Genomic DNA, 24225 nt, shown 5'->3' on the forward strand with positions numbered 1-24225 from the left:
TCTGTTCTTCTCTATTCTATACAACCTATGTGGTGTATTTGCTTGTAGAGGAAGGTAATGTTTATGTTAGTGCATGCATTTTTATTTGCAGAATTTTTAGCCTACCCTTTTGTGGGCACCTGACATCTGGGGCAAGAAAAACTGAAGAAAATGGCGTCGGCTGCATCTTTTATACCCTTGGCCCACTGACGTCAGGGAAGAGGCGACAGCAACCGACGCCGGACCAGGACTTTGGAATTCAGGCCGACTGCGGGTAGCCTGCCAGCAGGATAACCCAAGTGTAATAACTGCAACAGTGAATACACTCGAACATCTACATTTATGGTAGGTACACAACTGTACTTTGTCTTTGATAGGATGTTCATCGTGCATACAGCTGCAGTCTTAACAGATGGGTTCTCCTGCCGTCAGGCGGGTCCTCGGTCGGCCGAATTCCAAAGTCTAGGTCCGGCGTTGGTTGTCGTCCCTTCTTCCCTGACGTCAGTGCGCCAGGGGGCCAGCTCCTGAAATTACGAAAATTTTGCAACCGAAGTCTTCTTGAAAGCTAAGTACCCCGTTGGGGAAACTTTTCTTGCCTCAGACCGATGTCAGACAAAGTTAATAATTGTATTTCTTGTGGGAAGCAAATGCCGCACAAGTATTTTCATTCCCTCTGCATTCCTTGCTTAGGCCCAGACCACGATGTCTCGGTCTGTCGTTTTTGTGCTACATTCAACAAACGCACCATTAAGCGTCGGGCGGAGTTCGCCCAGCACTATTTTGGCAAAAAATTTAACTATATTATGTCGTCAGATATTCCAACTACAGTTTTGTCTAAAAAATGCAAAGACAAGGACCGACACACGAGGTCCGCGGCCTCTACCGACACCACGCCAAAGCCGACTACAGGTGGTCCGGTTCTCAGCGAGGCGCCTACGCAGCCCCTGCCTACCGACGACACTTCATTGGCAGTGTCTTCTGTGCCCGAGGTCGCTGGCTCCTTGGCCCACACCCCGACTACAGATACCGAAGCCACTCTTGGTGGTGAATTTCAAAATGTAGACAGGTCTGCCTCCTCTCAAGGTGTCTTCAGACCTTCCTCTTCTTTTTCTATCAAGGCTTTCACTAAGTCTAAAGCAGCCATGCATTCTAAGAGACAAGCTTCACAGGGCCCTTCTCCAGACCCCATGCCTAAAAAATAGATGCTTAAAATGGCTGAGGATTTCATTACTCTTATTAGGGTTTCTCAAACCCCCCCGGACAAAAGGCCCAGAGTGGAGGAAGAATCCCCCTCCTCTGACCAGGCCTCCATTATTTCAGATCACTCGGATGAACAGGAACATTCCTACTCCCCTTTTGAAGATTCTGATGCTGAGGAGTCCATTCCCTCTGTCTCCCCCCCAGAGGATTACTCATTTGGGGAAACCCTGCATACCTTAAGGGAACACTTCCACTGGGAAGGCCAAGAGTACTCAGATTCCAAGAAAAGGCTTAGGGATTTTCTCTTGCTACCCCAGCACAGGCCTCTGGCTATACCTCCTGTCTTAGACATACTAGATGATGTGTACTCGGAGGCCTGCCTTAACCCTGATTCTTTACCTCCAGCCCCAGTCAAGCCTGACAGGTACTACCGGGTTCCTGACTCACACCAATTTTTATACAAAAGCCATGCGGCTGACCCAGAAACTATCTCACAGGGCCCCAAGGGAATTAAGGCCTCCACTGCTAAAAACCCATTACCTTCCGAGAGAGATTCCAGATCCTTAGAAAGGTGGGGAAAAAAGGTATACACCTCGGCCACCTTAACCATGAGGGCATTAAACTGCCAGTTCCGTATGGTAAAGTACCTACAGTTTCTGTTATCACAGTTGAGAAGTAAAATGTCACATCCTAAACAACCAGACTTGAAGGAGTTGCAGGATTTGATGCATAGTGCAGAACAAGTGGGTAAACATACCTTGCAATGTGGTTTTGATGCTCTAGAGGCCTCATGTAGAGCTGCTGTTACAGGATCAGTCATACGTAGACATGCCTGGCTCAAGGAGCAAACCTTACCAGATCATGTCAAAGCTAAATTACTAGATGCCCCTCTACAAAAGGATGTATTATTTGGTGCTAAAGCTGAGGAGGTATTAAAGAAAATGGAGGAAAAGGCTAAATCAATGCAAATAGTGAAAGATTTTCTACAGGTACAACCTCCACGTTTCAGTAGAAATTGGCCTTCCAGAAATTGGTCCTTTCCAGCCACGGACAGACCCCAAAGAGGTAGATACAGGCACCCGAGGGGCAGAGGGCAATCTCAAGGATCGTTTAGAGGCAGACAATGGCAAGCTCCTACACAAAGAGGTGGTGAGGATAGTTCACAGCCATTCAGAAAGCAAGCCCAATGACTTTCCCCTTTGCATGCCAAGCAAGGCTCAAATGGCAGCACCCTTAGGCGGAAAACTGGCAATATTTTCAAAAAATTGGCATATTGTCACAAAAGACAAATGGATCCTGGACATTATAAACAGAGGCTACAGATTCCATTTTCACACCCTTCCAAAAATGAGAGGCATGCCAAACCTGCCACACAATCAAAGAGCAGAGGCACAAAGACAAATTTCAGATCTCATGGACATGAAAGCTATTCAAGAGGTACCTACTCACGAACAAGGTCAAGGTTTTTATTCAAGACTATTCCTGGTACCAAGGAAGGGAAAAGATTGGAGACCTATTTTGGACCTATCCATCCTAAACACATTTTTACTCCTACCAAAATTCAAGATGCTCACATTACAGCAGCTTCTTCCCATGCTGGGCAAGGAGTCTTGGCTGGTAACATTGGACCTCAAGGAGGCATACCTGCATGTCCCAATCAGACAAAATTGCAGAAGATACCTCAGATTTCTTGCAGGTTCAACCCATTATCAATTCTCTGCATTGCCCTTTGGCTTATCTACTGCGCCCAGAGTATTCACGAAATGCCTGGCATCAGTAATTGCCTACTGCAGACTTCAAGGGATACAAATATACCCATATTTGGACGACTGCCTGATCCAAGTGGACAGCAAGCACATACTTCTGAAACATCTGGCTTTTGTAATAATGTTGTTGAATTCTCTGGGATACACAGTCAACAAAAAGAAATCAAGGCTACTACCCTCTCAGAAAATAATTTTCCTGGGTGCCAACTTGGACACAAACACCCAGATGGCCTACCTCACGCCAGAGAAGCAGGGCAACTAACTCAATACTTCAGAACACTAGCAAATTTCACCAGGCTGACTGCAAGGAAAATCCTGCAGGCTCTGGGATTCATGGCATCTTGCATCCTACTAATCCCATGTGCAAAGCTGCATATGAGGAAACTTCAATGGTACTTGAAAACCTATGGTCTCAACACAGCCACAGTTTGGAAACAATAATACCACTAATTCCATGTCTTCAAAAGGAATTTCTGTGGTGGGCTCAAGCATGCCAAACAAACACAGGTCTCCCATTCTGCAAGCCTCAAGCAAATCAAGTCATCACAACAGACGCCTTGGACTACGCCTGGGGCACATGACAGATCGGTGCATTCAGGGCAAATGGTCCCAAAAGAAAAGCACCTTCACATCAATCAAAAGGAAATGCTAGCAGTAATAAATGCTATTATAGCTTTCAAAGACCTTCTGCATCCAGGTCAGCTATTGATAAGGACAGACAACACCACAGTAATGTGGTACATAAACAAACAGGGAGGAACCCATTCATACCCCCTATGCAGGCTGGCCATGTCACTTTGAAACATGGCTCTGGAATTACAAATCGAACTTCAAGCACAGTACTTGCCAGGCAAGGAAAACACGCTGGCAGACAACCTAAGCAGAAATATGACAGATCCACACGAATGGAAGTTGCATCCTCAAGTTTTTACAGAGATAATTCAAGCATGGGGAAGGCCAGACATAGATATCTTTGCCTCCCACAAAAATCACCAATTGACAAAATTCTGCTCAAGGACTTTTCATCCACAGGCCTGGAGAGTGGACGCTCTCTCTTTCAGTTGGACAACAATGACAGTTTATGCCTTTCCACCTCTTCCTCTGCTGCCCAAAGTTCTATTAAAAACCAGAGCAGACAGGCCAAAGATGATTCTCATTGCTACAGACTGGCCAAGACAGCACTGGTACCCACTCCTGAGGAGCCTGACGCATTCCCCTCCATGGACCCTACCTCTAATGCCTCTTCTTCTGACTCAGCACAGCTTCAAAACTCTTCACAGTCAGCTGAAAACACTCAATCTGGCCGCATGGAAGATTCCTTAACATCACAACAGATCCTACTCTCCAAGGAGGTGCAGGATGTCATTTTGGAGGCCAAAAGGCCGTCTACTAGAAAAGCTTACGCCGCAAAATGGAAACTGTTTTGTGCCTGGAATGAGAAAAAGGGCCAGACTCCTGGAAAACTGAATTTACCTCAAATTTTACAGTATCTAGCTGAGCTGCTAAGCAGTGGACTTTCATTCTCCTCCATCAAAATCCATGCCTCAGCCATTTCTGCAGAATACAACACTGATCCACCTTTATTCTCTCACCCCCTCTTAAGACAGTTCCTCAGAGGGGCTAAGAATATAAAACCCCCAAGGAAACAACCAATACCTGCTTGGGATCTCAGTTTCATTCCAGAAAAGCTGACCTTGCCTCCTTTTGAGCCAGCTGCCTCAACAGATTTGCAATATTTGTCCTGGAAAACAGCTTTCCTTCTGGCTATCACCTCAGCTCGTAGGGTATCGGAACTACAAGCCCTCATGGCTGTGCAGCCTTTTATCATCTTCCATCAGGACAGAGTTTCCTTACGAACCAACCCGTCCTTTATGCCAAAGGTGGTATCCAGGGTAGCTTTGAATCAGGCTATACACTTAACTACCTTCTACCCTAATCCTCAAAACAAAGGGGAGAGACTACTACATTCCTTGGACATCTACAGACAGCTGCGTTACTATTTAGACAGAACAAAGCCTTTCAGAAGATCAGAACAGCTCTTTGTGTCCTATGCTATAGGAGCTCAAGGGAAGCCAATTTCCAAACAGACAATCTCAAAATGGATAGCCCACTGAATACGCTTTTGTTACTCTCTTCATGGTAAAACTGTACCTGCAGGCATCAGATCTCACTCCACAAGGGCCACAGCTACCTCTGCAGCTTTCCTCAGAGGAGTTCCTACCAAAGATATTTTGGAAGCAGCCACTTGGAGTTCTGTGCATACCTTCTCCAAGCACTACCACCTACCATTATACTCCAAAACTAGAGCAGGCTTTGCCACTGCAGTCTTGCAGGGCATTTTGGTTCCTCCTAGTTCCACCTAGTGCCTACCATCCCTTTCTTAGCTTTGGTATTCTATGCATCTGTTATGACTGCAGCTGTATGCACGATGAACATAGTACAGTTTTGTACCTACCATAAATGTAGATGTTCGAGTGCTAATACAGCTGCAGTCCAGGTTTCCCTCCCTCCTTCCCCTCTTGGGACAGGCCTGTTGGCTAACACCTCCTCATACAACCTGATTAGGGTATTCTTTTATGGTGTATTTGCTTGCAACTACTGTATTTTGATTATATTGCATTGCTTTATTACACAAATTTATGTATTGCCTTCCTTCTGGGGGCACCTGACATCTGGGGCAAGAAAAACTGAAGAAAATGGCATTGGCTGGTTCTTTTATACCCCTGGCGCACTGACGTCAGGGAACAAGCGACGACAACTGACGCCGGACCTAGACTTTGGAATTCGGCTGACCGAGGACCCGCCTGACGGCAGGAGAACCCATCTGTTATCACTGCAGCTGTATTAGCACTAAAACATCTACCTTTATGGTAGGTACAAAACTGTACTTTCTTGAGTCAGCTGCAACACAGAACATTGCTGCTTACCTAGCTGTATACACCATCACATTTAAGTATGTGCTTCTTGTTTGTATCACTTCACTACCACATAGACATGTTATTTCAATGCAACCATATTGAATCCTTTTGCATAAATTCTGTGTCTTTCTCCTCAGGCATTGGTTTTATTAGGACTAGAATGACTCAGGGCTGTGTACTGGGGCCAGTGCTTATTTTTTTGCTCATTACTGATCTAACCCTGGGTCTTTTTTGTTGTAGGTAACAATGTACATAGATACCCTGTTACTCCACAAAGTAGAAGCACACTAGCTGCTCAAAAAGAAATGCAGACAAATTGTAATAGTTTTTGGTGGTTGCATTGAAGCAAACTTGCTGCCAACACTAACAAAATGTATGTCTTATTCGGTATAACTCAGAATTAGAAATATGCCCCTGAAGTCAAACTTTGCAGCTTTTTTTTTTCAAACATGTTTTTTTTATTGGTTTTTGCAAGGTTTATAAACAAAAACACAAACAACAGAAACGCAAAAAAACAATTTATACAAAAGATAGATCATTGCTATGTAGTTAAGTAATAACATTGTGAATAAGCATATGCACTATAACTCAGCAAAAACAGTAAAACTAGACAAAGAAATACAAATGAAAATAACTACTAACCTATACAGCCTAACTATAGTAAAACATCTACATTAAGGTTAGAAGGTAATATAGAAACACCCTTATATTATTTGGTGCGATACAAGATAGGATACAGTTATCATTAGTTAACAGGAGAATGAAGAAAGGTTGGGGGAAATGTGTATGTCTTACCTTTACGTAAAGTGGAAGAGAAAAAAGGGGTGTATTGCTAGACTAACACTATATACACTATTTAAGTTACGGATGCCATCATCAGTGAATAGAAGAACATCTCAGAATTGTATTTAAAGGTATAGTGTAGTCAGTAGTCATCTATTAAGACACTGAAAAGTTTGAGCATAAAGGTTTTACTTTGCAGCGTTTTTATAAAATTCTCAGTTGTCAAACTCAACATCATAAGTGTCTATGATTCTGGCTTAATCCAGTTTTGTTCTTTAAGTCTGATGTGAAGATGGGTGTAAACAAGGTACTCAGACTGTTAGAATAATATAACAAGTTGTACAGTTCTTTAACTATCAAAGCTAGAAGGGCAACATGAATTAACCCCTTCATCTCTAAAGTGGATATTGTCCTTCCTGTGGTAACAGTCAGATGTCCTTCTGTATCACTGTTGCAGTATTCCTTACAATTAGGAGTCCCCTGTCAATAGCAGCCCAATGTCCAGCCAGTGTACCAAAGCTTTTGGTTGTAATAGGGATGTCGTATGTCACATGTATGCTCCTTGCGAACATCATGGGGCATAAAGGTGAGACACGGATGTACCTTCCTCAGGACTTCTTTGCTGTCAGTCCAAGCACCATCTCTGATCATCGGTCTGAATGCTCTTTTGTCTTCTGGTTGCCAAGCCGTTTTCAGATAAGTGCCCCGTTGGTGGTGTTCTTATCTTATTTTATGTAATTGTTGGATTACATGTCATCCAGAAAGGGAAATGCCAGTGTGGGAGACAGGATTCCCCATAAGGATCATCAGTAGCAATGTTTGTTTTGCTGCTAAGGTACTTCTCACGACCGAGGTACTTCTCACGACCGTATGTCTTGTCATATTTGCCAAACGTTTGTCCCTAAAACTTTGCGTAATCATCTCTCCTCTTTAGCTATTTATTTAGAGAGCCAACATCTTAAATTGTTGACTCAGGGTACAGTGGCTGAATCATCCAGGCCTGAGGGTCAGCCGTCTGCAAAGAAAAAGGCCAAGAAAGTTCAGTCAGATTCTTTTGATGTACTGCCTCCACCAGACATCTCAGTCACAGCTGGTGAAAGCCCGGACGATTGTCTGGTTCTTCAGTCGGATTCCTCTGCTGTGACCGCTTCGGAGGCCTGCTTCCCCCAGTCTTTCACTCCTCTTAAGAGGTCTAGGGAGCAGGATTCTTCTGCTAAAGAAGTTGATTCTGATGAAGAATCCTTGGCCTATTCCTCCCAGATTCTCTCTCCTTTGGACTGTGGTTCTGAGGAAGAGGACTGTATTAGTCCAGATTCTCCTTTTGAGGAGATTTCCTTTGAGGATACGGTTTCCCATATGATGGAGTTTTTCAAATGGGACTGTACCCAGGTTTCCGATGTTAAGAAATGGTGTTATGACCTCCTTTAAATGGAGTCTCCTAAGCCCTCTGCTGTCCCTCCTGTTGTAGCTGCTTTGTTAGACTCTTTTTCCGCAGCTTCTCAGGCTCCTGATTCCCCGCCCCCTGCTCCTAAAAAGCCTGATAAGCTTTATAAGGTGTCTGATGATTGTAAATTTCTTTAGAAGTGTCCCTCTGCTGAGCCTTCTGTTATTTCTGGTTCTTCTGATAAGCCCTCTTAGCATTTATCTTCTACTAAGTGGCTTCCCTCTGACAAGGACAGCAGAACAAAGGAAATATTGGTAAGAAGGTGTACTTTGCTGCTACTCTGGCATTTAGGGCTCTGAATTACCAGACCCATATGACCAGGTACATTTTGGCCCTTCTCTCTCATGCTTTTCAAGTTTTCAGATCTTCCTAATTCTGAGGAGAAGGCTTCATCCCCTTTCTTTGTTGGGGTCCTCTTCTCAAATAGCTTGTCATTCCGTTAAATGTAGTTATGACACAGCTGATGCCTCCTCTAGAGCGGCTGCCTTTGGTTCTGCATTAAGGAGGTATTCCTGGCTTCGTCTTCAGTCTCTACCTGATGATATTAAGGCCAAAACTCTCTTTGGTTCTGCAGCTGCTGAGCTTTTTAAGTCTCTTCAGGAAAAAGGTAAGGCTATGCCGGAATGTTTCCCTGTTCCAAAATTTCAGTGGAAGTATCCTACCAAGTCGACCATTGTTCGTAAACTGTCTCATCCTCCTTCCAAAGGTAAAAAGAGTGCTAGAAGGGCTCCTCCTGCTAAATCTACTCAGACTCCTACAGCTCAGAAGCCTCCTTTTCCAGACAAGCCAGGTCCTTCTAAAGCAAGTTCCACTATATCTTCGCCTTTCCCTGTCCCTTCCCAATTGGTTAAGGATCACTCAGGATTCTTGGGTTCTAGCCATCATTCAACAGGGATGTTACATGGTTTGGAAATCCTTTTCCCTTTTTTGAGAATTCCTCAACCTCCTCAGGAACACCTGCTATTTTTTTCTGGATGTTCTTCAAAGCCTTTGGTCTCAAGGAGCCATCCAAGCAGTTTCTGCTCCTCAAAAGGGGAAGGTTTTTTTTTCCAGAATGTTTCTGGTTCCCAGGAAGGAAGGCAACTGGAGACCCATTCTGGATCTTTCCAAGCTCAACTTCCTTTCAGATGTTATCCCTTCAAACATTGTTTCCTTGTCTTCTGCCTCAGGCATTCCTAGTCTCTCTGGAGCTAAAGGATGCCTGTCTTCATATTGCTATTAGGTTCATAGTTCATAGGTTCATAGGTTTATACTAGGCTATCTGCCCTAAGGCATTTATAAGCCTAGCCCAAATTATTGTGGCTTACGCCACCCCTTATATGAAAAAATACTGTGCCCATTAGTTTGTTGTGCCTCTGTCCAGCAGTGACCCAGAGATGATTCCCGGGGTAAACCTACGATCTCCCATCCACAGGTCTAGATTTCTCTTGAACAGAGTCAGCGAGGTGCTCTGCCTCACATGGACCGGGATTTTATTCCACAGCATAGGGAGTCTCTGAGTGATAAATCTATCCCTCCAGCACGTCCTATTTATATCCGTGCTAAGGTTTAAGTCGCTTGCTCTAGTGGTTTTGGTGGATTTGGATTTTTGAGGTGGAGCATGTCCATTAATTCCGGTTGGACATGGCCTTGTATGTCAGGCACATGTCACCTCTGAGCAGACGGTATGCATCGAATAGAGCTGGAGTTTCTTCAATCTGGCAGCATATGACAGATTTTGGAGTCCCTTTATCCTTTTGGTGAGGAACTTTTGGGGTCTCTCCAATTGCTGCAGATGTCGGGTGAGATACATCCCGAATGGGGCATTGTACTCGATCATTGGTCTGATAAGTGAAGAGTACAGGGGAACAATGACCTCACTAGATCTGGATGTGAATCCTTCATGATCAGGTGGGCAATGTAGAAGGTCTTTCTAACCACTTTAGCAATGTGAGTGTCAAAAGAAAGGCCACTGTCAACCTGGGTCCCAGGTCCCTGATAACCTCTTCTGTGCTTAGTGGATTGCCACCTATATGGTAGCTTGGGGTTACCTTGTTTTTCCCGAAGGGTATGACTATACATTTTTTGGCGTTTAACTTCAGGCCATGGCTCTGGCACCAGCTATCTGTTTCCGTGAGTCCCTTCTGAAGGATATCCGTGTCCGATGCACTTTCCACTATGGTGCCCAGTTTGCAGTCATCTGCAAACTTTGTCAGCCAAAGTCCTCCCATGTTGGCCTGTACTTCTGAGAAGTAGATGCCAAACAATAGGGGGCCAAGGACCGAGCCCTGTGGGACACCACTTGTGACCGGCTTGGAGTCTGACACAGCGCCAGCAACTCTAACCCTGTGGGTTCTGTCCTTAAGCCAGTTTGCAACCCATCTTGTGACATATGGGTTTACATTTAAGCTGGTAAGTTTTTCTACAATACCCGAGTGGGGTATTGTGTCGAAAGCCTTTGCAAGGTCAAGGTAGGCTGTATGGACTGCCTTTCCTCATCAATGGCCTTGGTGACTATTTCAAGAAGTCACCAAGTTCAAAAGGCATGATCTTCCCTTGACAAAGCCAAACTGGGTCGGGTCCAATGTCTGCAAGTCCCCTATATCTTTGTTTATGAGCTCCATTATGATCCCCTCCATAGCTTTGCAGACTAGACTTGTTAAGCTTATGGGCGGTAATTACCAGGGTCCGTAGAGGCCACCTTTGTGGAGTGGGACCACAGTTGCCGTCGCCACTCCTTGGGCACGTATCGTGTGGTAAGGCTGAGATTAAACAGCTGCCTTATGTGCGGGTTTAATTCCTCATTTAGCTCGTGTAGCACACAGCCGGGACACCATCCGGTCCCATTGATGCTGTGTTTTAGCTTTAGAGAGAGCAGCTTTCACCTGCGCATTTGAGATGTCCGGGAGGCTACACTCGGCTGGGATAGTTATCTCTCCTTTAGGGGAGAGGGGTGAAGTTTGCACTGAACCTGTCTGCCAGTATGTTGGCAATGTCTGTGGGTTCAGTGATTTTTGTATCATTTTGGACTAATTCTGAGCATATCTGTGAGTTTCCACCCAGGTTCCTAACATAGCTGAAAAAGGCCTTATGATTGTCCTTTGAATCCATGGCAATTTTTCTCTCAAAATTGGCCTTAGTTGATTTTATGAGTGCTCGTATTTTTTACTAATAATGATCAGGGTGACTTCCCTTTTATGGATTTTGTTCTATCATGTAATAGCTTTCTCCTCTTATTGTAAAGTTTGTTAATGGCTGGGGTCCACCAGACTGGACGTTTGCCCTTTGTGGAAAGAGTCTTGGTTTTATTTGGGATTGCCTGATCCATGCAGTCCTGGAGGTGTTCATAGAAGGCATTTGTAAGGGCTTCCGCAGCTTGGGTTGTGGTTTCCTCTGACTCAGGGGCCTTGAAGGATACCACACCAGTCTTGAGTAGTGTGAAGTTTGCTTTAGAGAAGTTCTTCACTATGGTCTTTTTGTTTGGGGTGGGGGGATGTGGATTTCCAGTGAGATTAGTTTATGATCAGATCTCACCAATGAGGGATATACTTCCGTGTGGAGCATTTTGTCCCCATGTTTGTGACAATGAGATCTAGTATATTTTCTCCTCTCGTGGGAACAGTGACTAGCTGTTCCATGGCATTTGAATTTATGAACTCCAGGAACCGTTGGGCTAGAAAGTTAGGGCTTGAGTAATGTTCCCAGTCTATATTCGGGTAGTTGAAGTCACCCAATATGATGGTGTTTGGAGATACATTTATACCCTCCAGTGTCTTCAGGAAGGCTGTGTGGGGTTCCTGAGTTTGAGAGGGTGGCCTGTAGCATGCTACAATTTGTAGAGCAGTTTTGCCTATTGTTAGTTGCACCTGGATGGTTTCAAGCTTCATGCGTTGCCACCAACCTGGAGGTGTGAGTATCCTTATGAATATGGATACACCCCTCCTTTTGTGGAGTGGTCCGGGTTTTGGGGCGGAACGCATGATATGAGGTAAAACCTAATAGTGCCGGGGTGCTCTCAGGAGCCTTGAACCAGGTTTCAGTTACAGCACAGACATCGATGTTCTCCATACTGAGAAGGGCCTCGAAAAGTGCATTTTGAGATTTAGACTTCTGGCATTGAGCAGCATTACCCTCAATTTCTTCCCATTTTTGTTTTCTAGGGTGGTAGGTTTAGAATTTGAGCCTTGCCTAAAAAAGGCACTATGGGGGTGGCAAGAGCCTTAGCCAATATCCGGAATCCCAGGGTGACAGGTGCAAGCCGTCCCTCATGGCAGCGTGGCTTGTCAAGCATGTCATCCCAGGCAGACACTTGATCCCCTTTGAATGACACCAGACATTAAGCCAATTGTTAAAGCTGATCATCTTGTCTCTATATTGTGGCATCATTCTTGGTGAAGGAAGGATACTGCTCAGGGTTAGGGTCATACCTGCCTGGGCTACATAATCAGAGAGCTCCTCTATGTCTCTTTTCATGCAGTCCAGGGAGGTTACGTCTCAGGTCGTTCACACCAGCATGGACAATGACTGTGTCATATTTGTACTTGCTGTGGAGTGACCCGAGTGCTTGTGTTATGTGGCGGATTCTAGCCCGATAGGCAGCTTACTGTGACCCTCTCCTTGTTCAGCCTGGTGAGTGGGACGTCAGTGTGTCTGACTATGGAGTCACCTATGACAAGTATGTTTGGTGTTGTATTTGGCCTTAAGGGCTGTGACTGCTTGCACACTGCTTTTGTGGTTTATGTGTTGCTTGTGGGGTGTCTTGAGGTAGCAGTTGTTTGGGTGTCTGCTTTGGAGGCCTCTGCTGTTTAGGTAAATTTTACTCAGAGCCTCCGAGTATGTCTTTGTGTGTTTATGTGTTTGATTCAGTGGAGTGGTAGCATTATGTGAGGCTGGTTTTGTGGTGTGTGTAGTTGCCTTCTCCTCCTGTCTGGTCTTGCCAGTCCTGAGTTGAGAGAGCTCAGCCTCCAGTTTGGCTAAATAGCTGCATCTCTCGCAAGTATTTGTGTTATGTGGGAGGAGGAGAGGGTTGTCTGTGTACATGAGGCAGTTATAACATTGCCTCAAGATTCCCAGATTCACCAGCTGGACCGGAGAGGAGATTGACAACTGACCTTTGGACATGCTAGAATAATATAGGGAAATCTTAATTGAAAACAAGGGCCAGTGGGGAGTGAGGGTGTAGTGCTTTTAATTTTAGTGCTGACTTATATAATTGCTTTAGTGAGCAAGTGCCAGGTAACTTGAGTGCAATGTGATACAAGTAACTAAATGCAAAACGACAAACAGTAACTTTCTTTCAAGTGAAACAAGGAAATAAGTACAGTAAGCAATGCAGATATCACTAGTGATCCACAGAAGCTGAGAAGTTGCGTATTAGGTGAATTAGCTTCCAGGAAATAACAAGCAAACAAACAACAAGTATATAAACAAAGCTAGATTCAGTAGGCCTGGATCTAGTCTATGCTAGAGCAAACAAGGTGAACCAATTTCAGTAAGATACAGTTCAAATATTCAGGCACTATAAACCTTTAACCAGAAAATTCCCAGCTCAGAAGGGCAGAGTCCAGCCTCTTCTCCCACAAGAGTGCAGACCACGAACCTTCTTAATGTAAAATAACTGGCCTGAAGCCCAAGTGCCTAAACCAGAACTAATACACTTGGACACTGGGCTCTCAATCAGCAGTTCCCAACTTAGAAGGATGAAAGCTACCTGTCCTGCCACCACAGTGCTTGCCACAAACCTTCCTAATGTAAAACAACTGGTCTGAAGCCCAAGTGCTTAATCCAAAAGACTTGAATGATAGCTACACTTTAATCAAGTTACAACCAAGCAGTAATAAATACCATTGAATACTTTAGAGAATGTCTGGATTAGTGCTCAAGTTACACAAACAAAGCTAGATCCAGCAGGCCCGAATCCAGTCTATGCCACAGCAAACAAGGCGCACCAACTTCAGTAAGAAACAGTTCAGATATGCATGCACTATAAGCCTTTAACCAGAAATTCCCAGCTCAGAAGGGCAGAGTCCAGCCTCTCCTCCCACAAGAGTGCAGACCACGAACCCTCTTAATGTAAAATAACTGGCTTGAAAGCCCAAGTGCTTAAACCAGAATTAATACACTTGTAGAGTAACAGACACTGAGCCCTCAATCAGCAGTTCTCAACCTAGAAGGATGTAAGCTACCTGTTCTGCCACAACAGTGCAGACCACAAACCCTCTCAGTGCAAAACAACTAACTGGTCCGAAGCCCAAGTGTTTAAACCAAAAGGCTTAGAATGAGTTACACCAAGCAGTAATAAATACAATTGAGTATTTTAAGATGATGCAAAAGAAAAAGAAGTAGGTAAAAACACAAGTACAGTAAAAGCAGATGAAATTTTTTTTTTTTTTTTTTTTTTTTCTGAACAAGTGCTGAGATCAAAGAAACAGATTTGAGTGCTGAAACTAGAAAACTGGCTAGTTACAAGAAAAAAAAAAAAAAACATGCTAGAAGGCTTCCCTCAAACACAGAAGGGCTTGGGGGCTCAGAAGCCTACAAATAGTCTGTACCACTTAACAAGAAAGGCAGGAAATAAGCTTAATTTTTTTTTTTTTTTCTATTTCCCAGATGCTCTCTTTGTACACAGTAGGAGTGCCTGAAATCAGAATATGATCTCACTGCACTCAGTTGAGTGAGCAAATGAGATGGGCCCAGAGGCAGGCTGAGGGGCGGGCAGTTACAATGCCACTAAGATTAACACCAAAACAAAAACAGGGCAGGTGGGTGGGAATTACTGAAGAGCAGAATAACCAGTTAAAAATTCCTTCAACACTCCTTCATACACAGTTTAAATCAATTTAAATACTGTATTTTTTTAAAAAACAAGTGCATAAAAAGGTACTTAAATTCTCTTATACGTCCAGTTGAATATAACCAAGTTCTTAGCTTGCCAAGCTGAAGTTTTAAAGCAGGAATTATTTCACATGCACCAGTTTAAATATGCAAGGACAGGAAATCAATGAATGTGGCTACCCCCACACCTGTAATTACTAGCAAATAACAAAATTCAGCCAACACTAGCTTTTAGTTCAAGTTACTGAAGAGCAGAATAACCAGTTAAAAATTCCTTCAACACTCCTTCATACACAGTTTAAATCAATATAAATACTGTATTTTTAAAAAACAAGTGCATAAAAGGTACTTAAATTCTCTTATACGTCCAGTTGAATATAACCAAGTTCTTAGCTTGCTGCTGAAGTTTTAAAGCAGGAATTATTTCACATGCACCAGTTTAAATATGCAAGGACAGGAAATCAATGAATGTGGCTACCCCACACCTGTAATTACTAGCAAATAACAAAATTCAGCCAACACTAGCTTTTAGTTCAAGTTACTGAAGAGCAGAATAACCAGTTAAAATTCCTTCAACACTCCTTCATACACAGTTTAAATCAATTTAAATACTGTATTTTTAAAAAACAAGTGCATAAAAAGGTACTTAAATTCTCTTATCGTCCAGTTGAATATAACCAAGTTCTTAGCTTGCCAAGCTGAAGTTTTAAAGCAGGAATTATTTCACATGCACCAGTTTAAATATGCAAGGACAGGAAATCAATGAATGTGGCTACCCCACACCTGTAACTACTAGCAAATAACAAAATTCAGCCAACACTAGCTTTTAGTTCAAGTTACTGAAGAGCAGAATAACCAGTTAAAAATTCCTTCAACACTCCTTCATACACAGTTTAAATCAATTTAAATACTGTATTTTTAAAAAACAAGTGCATAAAAAGGTACTTAAATTCTCTTATACGTCCAGTTGAATATAACCAAGTTCTTAGCTTGCCAAGCTGAAGTTTTAAAGCAGAATTATTTCACATGCACCAGTTTAAATATGCAAGGACAGGAAATCAAAGAATGTGGCTACCCCACACCTGTAATTACTAGCAAATAACAAAATTCAGCCAACACTAGCTTTTAGTTCAAGTTACTGAAGAGCAGAATAACCAGTTAAAAATTCCTTCAACACTCCTTCATACACAGTTTAAATCAATTTAAATACTGTATTTTTAAAAACAAGTGCATAAAAGGTACTTAAATTCTCTTATCGTCCAGTTGAATGTAACCAAGTTCTTAGCTTGCCAAGCTGAAGTTTTAAAGCAGGAATTATTTCACATGCACCAGTTTAAATATGCAAGGACAGGAAATCAATGAATGTGGCTACCCCACACCTGTAATTACTAGCAAATAAAATTCAGCCAACACTAGCTTTTAGTTCAAGTTACTGAAGAGCAGAATAACCAGTTAAAAATTCCTTCAACACTCCTTCATACACAGTTTAAATCAATTTAAATACTGTATTTTTAAAAAAACAAGTGCATAAAAAGGTACTTAAATTCTCTTATACGTCCAGTTGAATATAACCAAGTTCTTAGCTTGCCAAGCTGAAGTTTTAAAGCAGGAATTATTTCACATGCACCAGTTTAAATATGCAAGGACAGGAATCAAAGACTGTGGCTACCCCCACACCTGTAATTACTAGCAAATAACAAAATTCAGCCAACACTAGCTTTTAGTTCAGATTACTGAAGAGCAGAATAACCAGTTAAAAATTCCTTCAACACTCCTTCATACACAGTTTAAATCAATTTAAATACTGTATTTTTAAAAACAAGTGCATAAAAGGTACTTAAATTCTCTTATACGTCCAGTTGAATATAACCAAGTTCTTAGCTTGCCAAGCTGAAGTTTTAAAGCAGGAATTATTTCACATGCACCAGTTTAAATATGCAAGGACAGGAAATCAATGAATGTGGCTACCCCCACACCTGTAATTACTAGCAAATAACAAAATTCAGCCAACACTAGCTTTTAGTTCAAGTTACTGAAGAGCAGAATAACCAGTTAAATTCCTTCAACACTCCTTCATACACAGTTTAAATCAATTTAAATACTGTATTTTTAAAAACAAGTGCATAAAAAAGGTACTTAAATTCTCTTATCGTCCAGTTGAATAACCAAGTTCTTAGCTTGCCAAGCTGAAGTTTTAAAGCAGGAATTATTTCACATGCACCAGTTTAAATATGCAAGGACAGGAAATCAATGAATGTGGCTACCCCCACACCGGTAATTACTAGCAAATAACAAAATTCAGCCAACACTAGCTTTTAGTTCAAGTTACTGAAGAGCAGAATAACCAGTTAAAAATTCCTTCAACACTCCTTCATACACAGTTTAAATCAATTTAAATACTGTATTTTTAAAAACAAGTGCATAAAAAGGTACTTAAATTCTCTTATCGTCCAGTTGAATATAACCAAGTTCTTAGCTTGCCAAGCTGAAGTTTTAAAGCAGGGAAAATTTAATCCCTTTAAATTCAAACAGGTAATAATTTACCCCAATTAAACAGCAAAAACAAAAATTTCCCCCCCAGTTTTACAAGTTCTAAAAGGGGAAAAAAATTAAAAATTTTCAAAATTTTTTAAAACCCGTTTAAATAAAAAAACGATTTTTTAAAAAAAAAGTAAAAACTTAAAATTTCCTTTTGCCATTAAATAAACCCAACTTTGCTTAAATAAGTTTTAAAGCAGGGAAAATTTAATCCCTTTAAATTCAAACAGGTAATAATTTACCCCAATTAAATGCAAAAAAAAAATTACCAAATCTTTTAGTTTAAATTATAAAGCAAAAAAAACCCGTTAAAAAAATTTAACATTTCATCACAGTTTAAATAAAAAAACGATTTTTAAAAAAAAAGTAAAAACTTAAAATTTCCTTTTGCCATTAAATAAACCCAACTTTGCTTAAATAAGTTTTAAAGCAGGGAAAATTTAATCCCTTTAAATTCAAACAGGTAATAATTTAAACCCGTAAATTTAAAAAAAAAAACCAAATCTTTTAGTTTAAATTATAAAGCAAAAAAAACCCGTTAAAAAAATTTAACATTTATCACATTTAAAAAATTTAAATATGAAAAAAAAATGAAAAGGTACAAACTTTATACTCCATTAAATAAACCCAACTTTGCTTAAATAAGTTTTAAAGCAGGGAAAATTTAATCCCTTTAAATTCAAACAGGTAATAATTTACCCCAATTAAAAGCAAAAACAAAAATTTCCCCAAAAACTTTTTTTTTAATTAAAGGCAAAAAAAACCCGTTAAAAAAATTTAACATTTATCACATTTAAAAAATTTAAATATGAAAAAAAAATCATAAAAGGTACAAACTTTATACTCCATTAAATAAACCCAACTTTGCTTAAATAAGTTTTAAAGCAGGGAAAATTTAATCCCTTTAAATTCAAACAGGAAATCAATAATTGGTAAAAAAATCAAAAAAAATTACCAAATCTTTTAGTTTAAATTATAAAGCAAAAAAAACCCGTTAAAAAAATTTAACATTTATCACATTTAAAAAATTTAAATATGAAAAAAAAATCAAAAAGGTACAAACTTTATCTCCATTAAATAAACCCAACTTTGCTTAAATAAGTTTTAAAGCAGGGAAAATTTAATCCCTTTAAATTCAAACAGGTAATAATTTAAACCCGTAATTTAAAAAAAAAATTCAAAATACTTTTTTTTCTTACGGAAAAAGGGAAAAACCAGTTTTCCCTTTAAACCCCCTTTTAACAGAAAAAATTTAAATCTTTTTTTTTAAAAAAACAAAAAATATTAAAATTTCCTTTTCCCATTTAATTAACCCAATTTTATTGCCAACTAAATTTTAAACAGGTTATTTCAATACCAGTTTTAAAATCAAAAAAAATCAAAAAGTTCCCCCCAATTAATTTCTGAAATAAAAAATTGCCAAATACTTTTTTTTCTTACGGAAAAAGGGAAAAACCAGTTTTCCCTTTAACATTTAACAATTTAAAACAATTTAAATATGAAAAAAAAAAAGTGTAAAAACTTAAAATTTCCTTTTGCCATTAAATAAACCCAACTTTGCTTAAATAAGTTTTAAAGCAGGGAAAATTTAATCCCTTTAAATTCAAACAGGTAATAATTTAAACCCGTAATTTAAAAAAAAAATTCAAAATACTTTTTTTTCTTACGGAAAAAGGGAAAAACCAGTTTTCCCTTTAAACCCCCTTTTAACAGAAAAAATTTAAAATGTTTTTTTTAAAAAAACAAAAAAGGATTTTCCAACTATTGAAATAACCAATTCAGGGCCCAACTAAATTTTAAACAGGTTATTTCAATACCAGTTTTAAAATCAAAAAAAATCAAAAAGTTCCCCCCAATTAATTTCTGAAATAAAAAATTGCCAAATACTTTTTTTTCTTACGGAAAAAGGGAAAAACCAGTTTTCCCTTTAACATTTAACAATTTAAAACAATTTAAATATGAAAAAAAAAATGATGGTACAAACTTTATACTCCATTAAATAAACCCAACTTTGCTTAAATAAGTTTTAAAGCAGGGAAAATTTAATCCCTTTAAATTCAAACAGGTAATAATTTACCCCAATTAAATGCAAAAAAAAAATTACCAAATCTTTTAGTTTAAATTATAAAGCAAAAAAAACCCGTTAAAAAAATTTAACATTTATCACATTTAAAAAATTTAAAAATTTTTTTTTTAAAAAAATCATAAAAGGTACAAACTTTATACTCCATTAAATAAACCCAACTTTGCTTAAATAAGTTTTAAAGCAGGGAAAATTTAATCCCTTTAAATTCAAACAGGTAATAATTTACCCCCCCCCCTTTAAAAGCAAAAACAAAAATTTCCCCAAAAACTTTTTTTTTAATTAAAGGCAAAAAAAACCCGTTAAAAAAATTTAACATTTATCACATTTAAAAAATTTAAATATGAAAAAAAAATATAAAAGGTACAAACTTTATACTCCATTAAATAAACCCAACTTTGCTTAAATAAGTTTTAAAGCAGGGAAAATTTAATCCCTTTAAATTCAAACAGGTAATAATTTAAACCCGTAAATTTAAAATAAAAAATTACCAAATCTTTTAGTTTAAATTATAAAGCAAAAAAAACCCGTTAAAAAAATTTAACATTTCATCACAGTTTAAATAAAAAAACAAAAAAAAAATTAAAAGGTACAAACTTTAACTCCATTAAATAAACCCAACTTTGCTTAAATAAGTTTTAAAGCAGGGAAAATTTAATCCCTTTAAATTCAAACAGGTAATAATTTAAACCCGTAAATTTAAAAAAAAAAACCAAATCTTTTAGTTTAAATTATAAAGCAAAAAAAACCCGTTAAAAAAATTTAACATTTATCACATTTAAAAAATTTAAATATGAAAAAAAAATATAAAAGGTACAAACTTTATACTCCATTAAATAAACCCAACTTTGCTTAAATAAGTTTTAAAGCAGGGAAAATTTAATCCCTTTAAATTCAAACAGGTAATAATTTACCCCAATTAAAAGAAAAAAAAAATTACCAAATCTTTTAGTTTAAATTATAAAGCAAAAAAAACCCGTTAAAAAAATTTAACATTTATCACATTTAAAAAATTTAAAAATTTTTTTTTTAAAAAAATCATAAAAAGGTACAAACTTTATACTCCATTAAATAAACCCAACTTTGCTTAAATAAGTTTTAAAGCAGGGAAAATTTAATCCCTTTAAATTCAAAAAAATTTAAAATTCAAACCCGTAAATTTAAAAAACAAAAAGCCAAATCTTTTAGTTTAAATTATAAAGCAAAAAAAACCCGTTAAAAAAATTTAACATTTCATCACAGTTTAAATAATTTAAAAATTTTTTTAAAAAAAAAGTAAAAAACTTAAAATTTTTTGCCATTAAATAAACCCAACTTTGCTTAAATAAGTTTTAAAGCAGGGAAAATTTAATCCCTTTAAATTCAAACAGGTAATAATTTAACCCGTAAATTTAAAAAAAAAATTCAAAATACTTTTTTTTCTTACGGAAAAAGGGAAAAACCAGTTAAAAAAACCCAACATTTAACAATTTAAAACAATTTAAATATGAAAAAAAAATCATAAAAGGTACAAACTTTATACTCCATTAAATAAACCCAACTTTGCTTAAATAAGTTTTAAAGCAGGGAAAATTTAATCCCTTTAAATTCAAACAGGTAATAATTTAAACCCGTAAATTTAAAAAAAAAATTCAAAATACTTTTTTTTCTTACGGAAAAAGGGAAAAACCAGTTAAAAAAACCCAACATTTAACAATTTAAAACAATTTAAATATGAAAAAAAAATCATAAAAAGGTACAAATTTTTTCCAAAAAAAAAATTCCCCAATAATTTTTTTGGGGAAAAACCCCGTTTAAAATTCCAAAATAAAAATTTCCCCCCCTAATTTCTGAAAAAAAAAAAACCCAAATATTTTTTTTTTTGGAAAAAAAAAAAAAATTCCCTTTAAATTTAACAATTTAAAAAAATTTAAAATTTTTTTAAAAAAAAGGAAAAAAAGGTTTAAACCACTATTGAAAAACCCAATTTTAGCCCAAACTTTTAAAAAATTTTTAAACATGAAAAATTTTAAAAAAACAATTTTAAAATTTACAAATTTTTTTAAAAAAAAAAAATATTTTTAAAAAACTAAAACAAATAAAAAAAATTTTCAAATTTAACAATTTAAAAAATTTAAAATTATTTTTTTTAAAAAAAAAAAAAACTTAAACCACTATTGAAAAACCCAATTTTAGCCCAAACTTTTAAAAAATTTTTAAACATGAAAAATTTTAAAAAAAACACTTTAAAAAACAAATTTTTAAAAAAAAAAAAATTTTTTTTTAAAAGGAAAAAAACCAGTTAAAAAACCTTAAATTTAAAAGTTTAAAAAAAAAAATTTTTAAAAAAATGCAAAAAAGGATTAAACTCAAACCCTTTAAAAAAATTTTATTGCCAACTAAATTTTAAAAAATTTTTTTCAATAAATTTAAAAACAAAAAAAAATTTCAAAAATTTTAAAAAAATAAAAAAAAAAACATTTTTTTTTAAAAGGAAAAAAACCAGTTAAAAAACCTTAAATTTAAAAGTTTAAAAAAAAAAATTTTTTAAAAAAAAAAAAAAAAATTTTTTTCCCCCCCCCAAATAACCAACATTGCCAACTAAATTTTAAAAAATTTTTTTCAATAAATTTAAAAATTCAAAAAAAAATTTCAAAAATTTTTTTAAAAAAAAAAAAAATTAAAATAAATTTTTTTTAAAAAAAATAACCAGTTAAAAAACCTTAAATTTCCCCCAAAATTTAAACAATTTAAAAAAAAAAAAAATAAAAAAGGCAAACTTTATTAAATAAAAATTTAGCCAACAAATTTTAAAAAATTTTTACAACCAGTTTAAAATTCAAAAAAAATCAATAAGGGACCCCCCCTTAATTTCCTTTAAAAAACAAAATATTTTTAAAAAACTAAAACAAATAAAAAAAATTTTCAAATTTAACAATTTAAAAAATTTAAAATTATTTTTAAAAAAAAAAAAAGGCTTAAACCCCAATTAAAATAACCAACATTGCCAACTAAATTTTAAAAAATTTTTTTCAAGAAATTTAAAAACAAAAAAAAATTTCAAAATAATTTAAAAAATTTTTAAAAAAAAACAAAAACCCTTTTTTTTTTAAATTCTGAAACAAAAAAAAGTTAAAAATTTTTAACATTTAACACTTTAAACAATTTAAATTTTTAAAAAAAGGATAAAAAAATTTTAAAACCTTTTACGCCAAATAAAAACAGTTTTTTTTAAGAAATTTAAAAGAAAAAAAACCTTTTAAAAAAAAAATTTTAAAATTTAAAAAAATTAAAAAAGTTTTAAAAAAACAAACCCTTTTTAAAATTTTAAACCCTTTCCAGTTTAAAAATTTTAAAAATTTTTTTAAATTTAAAAAAAAAAGTAAAATTTTTAATTTTTTTAAAAAAAATTCTTTTTGCCAAATAAAAACAGTTTTTTTTAAGAAATTTAAAAGAAAAAAAACCTTTTAAAAAAAAAATTTTAAAATTTACAAAAAAAAAACCCCTAAAAATTAAATTTCTTTGAAAAAATTAAAAAATTCCTTAAAACCCCCCAAAATTTAAAAAATTTAAAATTTAAATTTTTTTTAAAAAAAATAAAAAAATTTTCCAACCCTTTAATTCCCAATTTTATTGCCCAAATTTTAAAAAATTTTTAAAAATTTTTAAATCCAAAATCAAAAAACCCCCCAAAAACGAAATTTTTTTAAAAAACAAAAAAAAATTTCTTTGAAAAAATTAAAAAATTTTTTTTAAAATTTTTAAATTTTTAAAATTTAAAATTTTTTTAAAGGTTTAAAAAAAAATTTTTAACTTAAAATTTTATACCCAAAAAATTCCAACTAGTTTTAAAAATTTTTTTAAACAAATTTTTTTAAAAAAAATTTTAAACCCCAAAAAATTTTAAAAATTTTACAAAAAAAATGCTAAAAATTCAAAAATTTTTTCCAGTTAAAAAAAACCAAAATTTTTCAAAATTTAAAAAAATTTTAAAAAATTTTTTTAAAAAAAAGGCAAAAAATTAAAATTTTTTTTTTTTAATAAACCCAATTTTATTGCCAACAAATTTTAAAAAATTTTAAAAATAAAAAAAAATCAAACCCCAAAAAATTTAATTTAAAAAAAAAAAAAACAGTTTTAAAAAAAAAACCCTTTTGTTAAAATTTTAAACAAATTTTTAAAATTTTAAAAAATTATTTAAAAAATTTAAAAAAAAAAAAAAATTTATTGGTTTAAAAATTTTTTCTCCCTAAAAACAGTTTTTTAGTTTTAATTTTAAAAGGAAAAAATTTTAATTCCCCCCCTTTTTTAAAAAAAAAAAATTTAAACCCCAATTTTAAAAAAGATAAAAAAAACCTTTTTTTTAATTTAAAGAAAAATTTTTAAAAAATTTTTTTTTCCCCCCCATTTTTAAATTTAAACAAATAAAAAAAATTTACCCCCCCTTTTTAGCAAAATTTCCAATCGTTTTAAAAAAGGGAAAAAAAAAAATTTTTCCACCCTTAAAACAAAAAAAATAAAATCTTTTTTTAAACAAAGGGAAAAAATTAAAAATTCTTTTAAATTCCCTTTTAAAAAAAACCTTTTTAAAATTTTAAAAAATTTATAAAATTTAAAATTTTTTTTTAAAAAAAAAAGTTTACCCCCCCTTTTTAAAAAAATTACCCAAAGTTAATGAAAAACAAAAATTTTACCCCCCTTTTTTCAAAAAAAATCAAAATT

General features: G+C 35.8%; 1 protein-coding gene across 1 annotated transcript in view; it reads left to right on the top strand.

Moving 5' to 3' along the window:
- Positions 1-24225, top strand: part of LOC122791373 (aminopeptidase O (putative)) — a 2634672-nt gene that overhangs the window by 2273372 nt on the left and 337075 nt on the right. The window lies entirely within an intron of this gene.

The sequence above is a fragment of the Protopterus annectens genome, chromosome 17.part0, assembly GCF_019279795.1.
Source record: "Protopterus annectens isolate FY-2018-M chromosome 17.part0, PAN1.0, whole genome shotgun sequence".
Classification (NCBI taxonomy): Eukaryota; Metazoa; Chordata; order Ceratodontiformes; family Protopteridae; genus Protopterus; species Protopterus annectens.